General features: G+C 38.1%; 1 protein-coding gene and 1 long non-coding RNA gene across 2 annotated transcripts in view; one reads left to right on the top strand and one right to left on the bottom strand.

Moving 5' to 3' along the window:
• Nucleotides 1-2532, bottom strand: part of LOC309615941 — a 32952-nt gene extending 30420 nt beyond the window's left edge. Inside the window, exon 1 of the long non-coding RNA XR_014237159.1 lies at nt 2434-2532. This is a non-coding gene — a long non-coding RNA (uncharacterized lncRNA). The remainder of the gene's footprint in view (nt 1-2433) is intronic.
• Nucleotides 1-12360, top strand: part of LOC309615922 (uncharacterized protein) — a gene marked incomplete at its 5' end in the record, with an annotated part of 457881 nt that overhangs the window by 212645 nt on the left and 232876 nt on the right. The window lies entirely within an intron of this gene.

Here is a 12360-nt window from a genome sequence, read left to right as displayed (position 1 = left end):
ACACACTATAGATGTAAATTGAATACATTTTGTCTGATGATTTGAAGACCTTCCTTTTACTTGACCAGATAATCAGACTAATTTGTCAAGACATTTATCCCTTTCAAAATATGATTAATAAGACTTAAGAAAAACTCTGTGTCTCTTATGTTTTAAAATTTCTCTGCTCATATAATTCTATGAGGTTAATGCAGGGCAGCCTTGGATAATGAACATTAGGTGTACTTTCATAAACAACAGGGGAGGCATACAGATGCAATTGAAACCCATCTGGAAGAGTAAAGGTGGTAGAAAGATCAAACTAGAAAATAAATTCATAAACATTGTAGACTTTGTTGTTACTCTGAAGAATCATCCCAAATGTAACAACAATGATAACAACCTCCAATTCCCATGACCTAAACAAGTAGAGCTTCTGGAAAATAATCACTTTTGATTCAACAAGAAAAACAACATGGAAATGGATGGCAGGGTAGTGGCCAAAGGAAAAAGGAAAACCCCAAACCCAGAAGGCCACGAGTGTGAGATGACCTTTTCGTTTACTCTCTCCTTTTTATCTGCTGCTGTTTGGGATTCAGGAAAGACAGCTTTTCATTTTGTCTCTGCTAGATCTGCTGTAGCTTTTCCTTCCATTTTTAAAAGTCTCTCAGCAGATGCTATCATCGAAACGAAACAAAACAAAATAGAACAAATCCACAGATAACTTCCCTTTTTGTTTTAAACCTGCCACGTTCTGACGTCAGGAAAGAACAATTCTTTCTTTTTACTTCTCTGCGTCCAATAGTAGCTTTGGGTGTGTGCTTATGTCTCTTAGAATTTTCTTATTTCAGGGTTTATACATTATGTTCTTTTCTGCAAATCCACATTAGATAATATAGATAAGGAGGGTTTCTGCTCATTACTGCATAAATCATTACAGTAGCTACACTAGAGGTTGTTGTTAGATGGATTATTGAAGATGGAACACTATTAGCGTCCTCTATTCTCTTGGCAGAAATGGTATTTGTAGAGGAAAGTAAGCTTGGTTTGTTCTGTTACTGATTTAATCCTTCCTTCTCTTCCTTCCTTCTGTCCTTGCCTTCCATTTCTCCTTCCCTATTCTTAGCCTGCTATGCAGTGATTCTAAACTTTAATGACCTACCAGTGTCTTTTTAATATTTACCCAATTCATATAGGAAGCAGGACAGTGCCTGGGTTTGCTGCTTTCTTTAATATCTACTTACTCAGCTGCATTTTAGCCTATGGACACACAATCAGAATTTTTTAAAAGTTTGGCTCCCATGTTTAGCTTGACTCAGTGTGATCCTCTTTAGTGTCACATAGATTTTCCACATATTTTAACATGCATTTCCCTCTAGTCCTTGTTGAATTCAATCTCACAAAGACTAGAGGGAGGGGAAGGACTCGGGGAAGGGGAAGGGGAAGCTGGGACGAAGTGATAGAGTGACATTGACATATATACCCTACCATACGTAAAATAGATTGCTAGTGGGAAGCAGCCGCATAGCACAGGGAGATCAGCTCGGTGCTTTGTGACCACCTTGAGGGGTGGGATAGGGAGAGTGGGAGGGAGACGCAAGAGGGAGGGGATATGGGGATATACATATGCATATAGCTGATTCACTTTGCTATACAGCAGGAATTAACACAACACCGTAAAGCAGTTATACTCCAATAAAGATGTTAAAAAAAAAAAATAGAGCAAAAAATTCTTAGTGCATCCAAAATTTCACGTTGGTTAAAATCAGAAAGCTTAAGAAGTCCAATAAAAGAGAGAATTTTTTTTTTTTTCACTTAACAAAATTTGATTGGCGACACAAGAACCTGGAGGTGGTTCTTAGAAACTAATAGTGACAATAGTAAAATACCTGTGAATGATATACTGGAGTGGACCAGTATAAGTCCCAGTTTCCAGGGGAGGAAGAAGGATGCTCATATTTGTGGAAGGGGAAAGGGAAATCATGCTTGTGGAGTGCCAGGCACTGGGCTAAGCATTTTGCATCTTCAATCTCATTTATTCATCACAACCCTGCAATTCAGTATTATTTTTACTATTTTGCAAAAGAGGAAACTATGGTTCTGTCACTTAGGGAAAAACATATATGGACCATAAGTAATTTTTTAACAATATCTTCCATTCATTGGGTATCTGGGGTTTAGATTCAAACGTAAGGTTTCTATAGCTTGACTTTCAAGGCCATGAGATTTCTTTTGAGAAATTGCCAGCTCCTCTCTTCTGTGAGAGTATATTGAAATCCTACACTTCCTACCACTGCCACTACTTGGATACTACTCATCTCAACTAAGATGGTAAGAAGAGCTGGAGACCTCCAAGCCGTGATGCCCTGCCATTCTGAAGCTTCGCCTGCAGCTCCTGATGGTAACACCTGTTGAAACTTGTTAAGCCTGTAGCCAGACAGTGGGACAACTTACCTATCCTTCTATTGACTCAGGTTAAGCAGCTCTCATACTTTGGATGGAGAGTCCCTGGAGAAGCAAAGTGGAACTGATGTCTCCCTCCTGGAAATGTCGTTACAGACTGAATTGTGTCTTCCCCTTCCCCCAGTTGATATGTTGAAGCTTCAGCTCCCAATATGACTGTATTTGGAGATAGGGCCTGTGAGAAGGTCATAAAGATGAAATGAATCATAAGGGTAGGGCCTTAATCCAGTAGGACTGGTGTCCTTATAAGAAGAGGAAGAGATATCAGATCTTTCTCCCTCTCTCTGTGCCTGTACACAGAGAAGAGGCCATGTGAGGATACAGCAAGAAGGTGTCCATCTACAAGCCGGAAAGAGAGGCTTCACTAGAAACCAACCCTCACAACACCATGATCTTGGACTTCTAGACTCCAGGACTGTGAGAAAATTAATTTCTGTTGTTTAAGCCACCCAGTCTGTGGTATTTTGTTACAGCAGTCTGAGCTGACTAATATAGGTGGCTTCTGCCAAAAACTGAACCCGAGATAAATGTTTGAGTTCCAGTAGTTTCTTTGGGATGTGGTCCCAGAAAGCACTGTGAGATGGTGGGGATGTGAGACAAAGAAAGGGGGTAAACCAATGAAAAGTGCGGTAATGAGTGTACTGGGGCTAGGAGGAATTGGGTCTCAGTCCTTCAGGGGGCGTTTCTGAAGGACTGTGGAACACATCTCAGAACCCTCCCACTGCAGAGTATTTATCCACTGACTCCTACCGCTCATTCATTCAGGGTCCCTCCTGGGGCAACTTCTAGCCTGCAAAGATTCTCCCACAGTCAGAGACTGCCAGCACAGGCAGAGAGATGCAGAAAGCCATTTAAGCATGAAGAGTCAATTACTTATCTCTTGAATGGGCAGAGGGTTACCTTAAAAAAAAATGTTAAACTTCCATCTTAAAAAGAAATCACTACACAATGTGTGTAATAGATACCCCACTCCATCTCTATGCCAGACTGTATCCTGGATCCTTTTCCAATCATGGGCTTATCCCATTCCTGCAGCTCATCCTCTCCTGAACTGCTCAGGTGTGGAGTAATATTTCAGGATGGAGGGAAAGTCACAAATGTCCTCAGGTCAGAACCACGCCATCAAAAATTCCCACATTGAAATAAAGAGTTTTGTTTCTGGTAGGATGGTCTAGACAAACAATTGACAAGTACTAGCCTGAGAAACTTAATTGAGCTGAAATTCCCCTGACAAGAAAGTCCCTGCCACTGCCTAGCAATGGTTTGAGAAATTCTCACCTTTATAATTTCCGCTTTATATTAAGGCACTATGTCCACCAAAAAGCTAACCAAATGCATATTTCAAGGGAAGGAGTGAGCAACACAAACATACATTGTTTCCCATTGGCACCCCTTATCAGAGCAAAAGGAAGGAGAAGTAGAATTGGTTGTATTTTGTTGGGAAAGAGAGAGATAAGTGCACAAGCACTCCTGGGCTCTTTGCTGGTGAGAGTGTAGCAGCAGGACTCTGGGCCAAACTCACTTCCTGCCCATCACTATTGCTGTTCTGCCTAGGATTCCATCCCAAGTGAAGTTTTCCTTTAGTGAATTTCCAGGGCAGTTCTTACTGGCAGCAGCATGATCAGCACTTCCTCACTAATTGTTTAATGTGTGTTAGTCTTGTTTCCCTCAAAGGCCACACATGGCTTGAGTGTATGCAGTGAAAATTTCCTCTCTTTTCACACCTCCCTCCCTTCTTTTTTCTCCTCCTCCTGTTTCCTTCTCTCTGTACCTGATCATATAAAGAATATTGACATTATCTCTAAAAGAAAAATCCTTGCTCACCATTAAAAAATCAAACAATGCTGAAAAGTACAAAACTGAAATTAAATATCTTCTTCAATTTCTCCACCCAGAAATAGCCTTTGGTTATTTTAGACACCTTTCTATGTATATTAGAAAGATAGATACACAGAGATATAAATACTTATAGAAAAACGGTGCTATTTTCCTACCTAAGGAGACAAAAGATCTGTACTTAGAAAACTATAAGATACCGATGAAAGAAATAAAAGATGACGCAAACAGATGGAGAGATATACCATGTTCTTGGATTGGAAGAATCAATATTGTGAAAATGACTATACTACCCAAAGCAATCTACGGATTCAATGCAATCCCTATCAAACTACCAATGGCATTTTTCACAGAACTAGAACAAAAAATTTTACAGTCTGTATGGAAACACAAAAGACCACAAATAGCCAAAGCAATCTTGAGAAAGAAAAATGGAGCTGGTGGAATCAGGCACTTGGACTTCAGACTATACTACAAATCTACAGTAATCAAGACAGTATGGTACTGGCACAAAAACCAAAATATAGATCAATGGAACAGGATAGAAAGCCCAGAGATAAACTCATGCACCTATGGTCACCTAATCTAAGACAAACGAAGCAAGAATATAAAATGTAGAAAAGACGGCCTCTTCAATATGTGGTGCTGGGAAAGCTGGACAGCTGCATGTAAAAGAATGAAATTGGAACACTCCGTAACACCACACACTAAAATAAACTCAAAATGGATTAAAGACCTAAATGTAAGGCCAGACACTATAAAACTCTTAGAAGAAAACATAGGCAGAATACTCCTTAACATAAATCACAGCAAGATCTTTTTTAACCCCCTCCTAGAGTAATGAAAATAAAAACAAAAATAAACAAATGGGACCTAATTAAACTTAAAAGCTTTGGCACAGCAAAGGAAACCATAAACAAGATGAAAAGACAATGCTCAGAATGGGAGAAAATATTTGCAAACAAAGCAGCTGACAAGGGATTAATCTCCAAAATATACAAGCAGCTCATGCAGCTCAATATCAAGAAAACAAAGAACCCAATCGAAAAACGGGCAGAAGATCTAAATAGACATTTATCCAAAGAAGACATACAGATGGCCAAGAGGCACTTGAAAAGGTGCTCAACATCACTAATTATTAGAGAAATGTAGATCAATACTACAATGAGATATCACCTCACACAGGACAGAATGGCCATCATCAAAAAATCTAGAAACAATAAATGCTGGAGAGGGTGTGGAGAAAAGAGAACCCTCTTACACTTTTAGTGGGAATGTGAATTGATACAGCCGCTATGGAGAACAGTATGTAGGTTCCTTAAAAAACTAAAAGTAACTTATGACCCAGCAATCCCACTACTGGGTGTATACCCAGAGAAAACCATAATTCAAAAAAACACATGCACCCCAATGTTCACTGCAGCACTATTTCTCTTTACAATAGCCAACATGGAGGCAACCTAAATGTCCATCAACAGAGGAATGGATAAAGAAGATGTGGTTCATATATGCAATGGAATATTACTCACCCATAAGAAGGAACAAAATTGTGCCATTTGCACAGACGTGTATGGACCTAGAAAGTGTCATACAGAGTGAAGTAAGTCAGAAAGAGAAAAATGAATACTATATATTAATGCATATATGTGGAATCTAGAAAAATGGTACAGATGAACCTATTTGCAAAGCAGAAATAGAGACACAGACATAGAGAATAATCGTATGGACACCAAGGTGGGGGAAAGGGGGGGTGGGACGAATTGGGAGATTGGGATTGACATATATACACTACTATGTATAAAATAGATAGCTAATGAGAGCCCTGCTCTATAGCACAGGGACCTCTACTCAGTATTCTGTGGTGACCTAAATGGGAAGGAAATCCAAAAAGGAGGGGATATATGTATATGTATAGCTGATTCACTTTGCTGTACACCTGAAACTAACACAACATTGTAAAGCAACTATACTCCAAGAAAAAAAAAAAAAAGGAAAATGGGGTTATTCTAGGTGTGCTACTTGAAAGTGATATGCATTTTTATTTTAATTTAATAAAAAAGAAGAAACTGAATTAAAATGAAGTATTGATGAAATTAAGATAAATTTTCACTGTAAGGCAAAGTGGCTGTCAAGGAATCCTGCTAAGAGGATAGAGAGAATGTAGTGATTTTTAAAACTACAGATTTAAATTTTAGACAGTATCTGTTGACTCCTTGCTCTGAAGATTACAAAATTAGCACACTTCCTCCCTCCAGCTTTCACCTCTATGGCAGTTTTTAAAATTATTCATATTATAATTTTATTTTCAAGATTTTGGGGATACATATTTTGTTTAAGCATAGTTCTATGTACACATTGATTCGATGTTTACCACCTGTCATTTCCAAAGTAATTTATTTTGGTTCACTTTTGTGTTGACTGAATTTTACCTTCTAGTAGTTTTTTAATTTTTTAAATTAAATTAAATTTTTTTTGGTTGTGCCATATGGCTTGCAGGATCTTAGTTCCCCAACCAGGGATCAAACCTGAAAGTGCCGAGTCCTAACCACTGGACTGCCAGGGAATTCCCAGTTTTTCATTCTTCTTTCCTTTTTTAGGTCTTAATGGGTTATGGAGTTTCCAAGTTCTTGCCCACTTGAAGATATTTCTCTTTTGCTTTTGTTTTAGCTCTTGAAGAAAAAATTGGCTGTATATAAAGTTCTTGGCTCAAACTTACTCTCAAGACTATAAATATTTCATCACTGTTTTCTAGAATTAAGAAATTTTGTGGAGAAATCTGGGGTCTACCTGATTAGTTACTTGCTTTTTATACCCAGATTTAAATAATGTTTGTTATTTTTTAATGGCAATCAGTAACTTTGCCAGGGTATATACTGCCAATGATCATACTGGTACTGTTTATACAGCTACATGTTGTAGTCTTATAATTTGTACATGGAAAGATCTAGTTCAAGAAAATTTATTTATTTTTCTAGGATATCTTTGTACATTTTCCTCTGTTCCATTTATTCTGTTCTGTCTTCAAGAAATATTATGAGTATGTTAATTTTTTTGGTCTGTCTTCCATATCTATCACTTTTTCTAGACATTTTAATTATATTATTTCTTTCCATCTCATTTTGTTTAATTTTCTCAAGCCTATTTATTATGTCCCTGAGGATATTTTCAGTTGTGCTTATTCCATTTTCTTGATTTCTTCTTGTGTAGCATCTATCTCTGTGATGTTTTTATTTTTCTCTTCCATTTATTTCCTGATTGCATATGATATTCTTCTATAATTGAACAAGCTCTTCTTTGAACTGATTTTTTCTTTGGGCTTATACTCTCCCTTCCCCTTCAGATAATTTTGCCTATCTTTTCTATGAGACCAAGGAGAGCTATTTGTCTCTTACCTTCCTCTTCTTTCTTTTCCCTATTCATTTTTCATTTTTGAATAGAACCAATTGTTTACTGACAAACTGATGCATTTGTGTGTCAGAACTGGGATTAGGGTGAGGCAAGCAAGGTGCCTGGGGTGCAAAATTTAAAAACAACAGACTTTCAGGGTTTCCCTGGTCTCCTTGCTTGCCTCACCTTACTCCTGGTCCTGGTGTGTGTGTGTGTGTGTGTGTGTGTGTGTGTGTGTGTGTGTGTCTAGAGAAGGGGTATTGGGGGTAACATTGAAGGGATAACAGTGGTGGAGTAAGTCATGGATACCCACTGCCCCCTTAAGGTCTCTTGTCTTAAAAACTTTCTCCCTCCCCAAAGTGAAATTCCCCTTTTGCCTAGGGACACAATTTCCCTGTGTTTTTCGGTATACAGAGGATAGTATAGCTAACAGCAAAGCCATTTGGATCACAGGCTCACAGTTCTCTGCCCATCACTGTTTCCTCTCTTCCCTCCACTCTGCTTCATGTCTGGCTATTTCCCTTGGATAAGAGGCTGGATCATCCCATTGAAAAGGCAAGATGACATGCTTTCACTTTGAGCTCCTTCTCCTTTCTCCAGTTTTGTGATATTGCACTATGACTGTTCAGGAACATTCCCTGCATCTCTCATCATCTGTCCTCATGACAAGAACACATGGTTTCATTTCAAAGATTATTGGCTATGACCTTCACTTCTAGTAGGGGATGTCTTTATCCCACCTGATGTCTGAGAAACTGTGCACCTAGGCAGTTACCTTAGTCCAGATTGCACAGTGCCTGTCAGGTTGGCCCTCAGGGTGTGTGGTTTGTGGTTGTGACACTGCCCATGTTTTGTGGAAGTGGGAGATTTTTCTCTGTATTTTTAGATATTTTTGGTTGTTTTTGTGGGATTTTTAGGGTGGCAAGCTGAGCAAAAATGCTTTTATGCTGTATTCAACAACAGATAGCATATTTCCAGGCCCATAGGAGATACATGGTAATTACTGATTAATTGTGGATGCGAAGATCTGGGGTAGAACTTTAAGAGAGTCAGAGTGTGAGAGGAGATGGGGAGGATTCAGAAGGGAGCACTTTTGCTGTTGAGGCTGTGACTTCCACAAGGTACCAACTTTTCCCTTTTTTACATCCTCCAAGGTGAAATTAGGGGCATTGATTTAGAAGGGAGGAAAATTTCTCTTAGCTTTTCATCTTTGTTACAAGGAAGCTGGGCTGTGGAGGGCCTTTTCCAAGTCTGGGGCTGAAGATCCCAACTATGGATAGAGCACAAGAGTGTTAATTACTCCTGCATTGTCATATCCAGACATAGATAGGCTGTTGCGATTCACGCAGTGAGTCAGTCACTTCACAGTTTGCCTACAGCAGACATGAGGTCTCCTTGGAGCCAGACTGGTGCTTGTCTGGGTCTTTCCCAGGCTCTTCCTTGGACCAGCTGGCCTCTTTACTTAATCTAAATAATTTTTTGATTTTAGCAAAATAGGCTAAAAATAATTTAGTTTATACATTTTAATCAGAAGAAAACAACACATTAATATAATTCCAAAAGATAATCATATTTAGGAAAAATGTCTTTTCTGAAAGTTGATTGTTTTATTTTTATTGGTCTCATGATAGAGTTAAAAACGATCTTTCAAGGTTGTTGGGCATTTTCAGGACTGATTGTAGCATCTCCTTTTCTGAGCCTTGTAAGAAAAGATTAAATAGGAATAAGTTTTGCCTGGTTTGAAATCATTACCATTTGGAAGAATGTGGATTTTTAGACAACTGCTTGAGATTCTTTCCAGATCTATGATTCAATGGTAAATCCTTCCCAAGTTTTCCAATGTAAAACTACTATTTATAGAAAAACCAGGAAAGAAGGAGTTATGGTAAATAATTTCTTGTAATATCTTTGGTGATCCTAGACCAAGTCCTTTAAAAATTTTTTTTAACAACTCATTTGACATACTGAGTGCAAAAATCTTTTATTTTTCTGTTAAAGACATTTGTCTCACTTGTAAAACATGATAAACGGTATTCATAAGCTCTCAGATAATTCTGTCATGTAAATAAATAACTTTTCTTTTAGGTTTGGGTATTCTTGAATAAGTTGCCTTTAAGTGTTCATCTAGACTTACAACATTTTGAGGGTCAGTACATTTACTGAGATTATCTGTTGCTTTATTTGATATTTTCCATTTCCTCTCTTTTTTTTTAATGCATTTAGTTTCAGTGTGTATTATATCTATTTAATTTATAGTTTTGAATAGCTGTAGTAACAACATCTTTGAGATTTACTATTTGTTTCCTTTTTCTTAAACTACTTCCATTGTTTTATCTGCTCTTAGCAACTTAAATATAAAATTTAAACATGCATTTTGTTCCATAAGGAATAATTTCTTGTGCTTGTGAGTGGTTCCTACCCCCATTCCTCCCCCCACTGCCCCCTGCCCTTTTTATTCTCATCCTTTACTTCTGTGTATACTTCTCCTCTGAATCAACACTTGATTATTTTGGAGTAGTCATATATAATTAATTGCTTGCTTTGCTGCTGATGGGATTGACCATATGGCTCCCAAATTTGATACTACAATGGACCAACACTTTTTTTTTTTTTAATTTTTATTTATTTCTATTTATTTATGGCTGTGTTGGGTCTTCGTTCCTCTGCGAGGGCTTTCTCTAGTTGCGGTGAGCGAGGGCCACTCTTCATCGCAGTGCGCGGGCCTCTCACCATCGCGGCCTCTCTTGTTGTGGAGCACAGGCTCCAGACACGCAGGCTCAGTAGTTGTGGCTCACGGGCCCAGTTGCTCCGCGGTATGTGGGAACTTCCCAGACCAGGGCTCGAACCCGTGTCCCCTGCATTGGCAGGCAGATTCTCAACCACTCTGCCACCAGGGAAGCCCAGGCCAACACTTTTGATATAATCCAGACAGTACTATGAAACTGAGAATATTAGGTCAAATAATGTTGGAAAAAATTTAAAGAATCAGTACTTGTAAAAAAAAATCAGTTTTTGCATGCTCTAATCATGTTGCTTTTATTTTCTTTTATCACCCTACTTCTTTCTCTTTCCTTTCCCACATGTTGCTTTGATCATGGTATTTTTTATGGTTTCTCTTTCCCATAATCCCTTCTCAACTAGGATGACTGCTTAGCCCAGCATAGGAGTTTCTCTCCTGTGAGCCTTCCCTCTCATCAAGCTCAACCTTCATTCTTCTCAAGAGATGGATTACAGAAGGAGCGGATTTAAAATTCACTGCCTGCTCATGAATAAAGATGGTAAAGAGAGCTGTTGTGGTAAAGTTATATTACAAAATATTTGTTTAAAAAACTCATCATTTTGCTCTCACGGGAATTTCTGTCTTAAATTTACTTTAGCAAATAATGACATCCATAAAAAGAGGTCTACCCAAGGGCCTTAATGAAAAGGGAGAACCAAAGCACAGCATTTTATGTCATGAAAATAACAGCTCTGAGAAGTTCACAGGAAAGACCACTGCTTTAGGCTGACTTTGGCTATTCGGTTTTCCAGCGCTTCCCCTCAAGTTCTGTGCGAGTTGGGAAAGCATGATTGCACGCAAGCTCACGCGTGCCTAAAGCACACGCGCTGATTAGAAGTTGGTTTACTGAGGTTTCGTGATTGTTTTTGTTCATCAAAGTGCTTATTTAAAATAAACGAGGTTAATGGCAGTCCACTCCCCTCTCATTCTGTCCTCCTTCCTAGTCTTTATTTCCAGTGTGATAAGAACTTGTTCTTCCCAAATAGTTCGGCTGCAATTGGGAATGTTTTTTCCTGAGTTGGTAGATTCTTACTGTGGCTCTGAGTAACAGACAACTGTCTGCTATAATGACCTGTACAGCCCTATGAAAATCACTGTTGTCCTGATTAAAACAAAAAAACAAGAAAAACAAACAAACCCTGCTGCTCTCTTTCTAGCTTCTTTTGAACTCTCTCTAGCCAACTACTTTGAAGGGCAGAATAGGGGACTATTTACAAGTTGGGTTTTGGAGTTAGATCCGAGCTTAAATTCTTTTTTTTTTTCTTATTGAAATATAGTTTATTCACAACATTGTGTTAGTTTCAGGTGTATAGCAAAGTCATTCGGTTATACATTATCTATCTATCTATATTCTTTTTAAAACTTCTTTTCCATTATAGTTTATTACAAAATATTGAATACAATATAGTTCCCTGTGTTACACAGTGAATTCTTGTTGTTTATTTTATATATGATAGTGTGCATCTGTTAATCTCATACTCCCAATTTATCCCTCCCCCCTTCCCCTTTGGTAACCATAATTTGTTTGCTATGTCTGTGAGTCTGTTTCAGTTTTGCAAATAAGTCCATTTGTACTATTTTTAGATTCCAGATATAAGTGATATCATATAATATTTGTCTTTCTCTGTCCGACTTACTTCACTTAGTATGATAATCTCTAGGTCCATCCATGTTGCTGCAAATGGCATTATTTCATTCTTTTCTATGGCTGAGTAGCTGAGTAGTATTCAATTTTATATATATATATAAATAATCTCACATCTTCTTTATCCATTCATCTGTCGATGGACATTTAAGTTTCTTCCATGTCTTGGCTATTGTAAATAGTGCTGCTGTGAACACTGGGGTGCATGTATCTTTTTGAATTAGAGTTTTCATTTTTTCTGGCTATATGCTCAAGAGTGGGATTGCTGGAT

This window comes from Balaenoptera borealis, assembly GCF_965194805.1.
Source record: "Balaenoptera borealis genome assembly, chromosome: 18".
In the NCBI taxonomy this organism is placed as follows: domain Eukaryota; kingdom Metazoa; phylum Chordata; class Mammalia; order Artiodactyla; family Balaenopteridae; genus Balaenoptera; species Balaenoptera borealis.
Note: the sequence above shows the minus strand (reverse complement) of the source record. Positions and strands in the feature narration are given on the sequence as shown.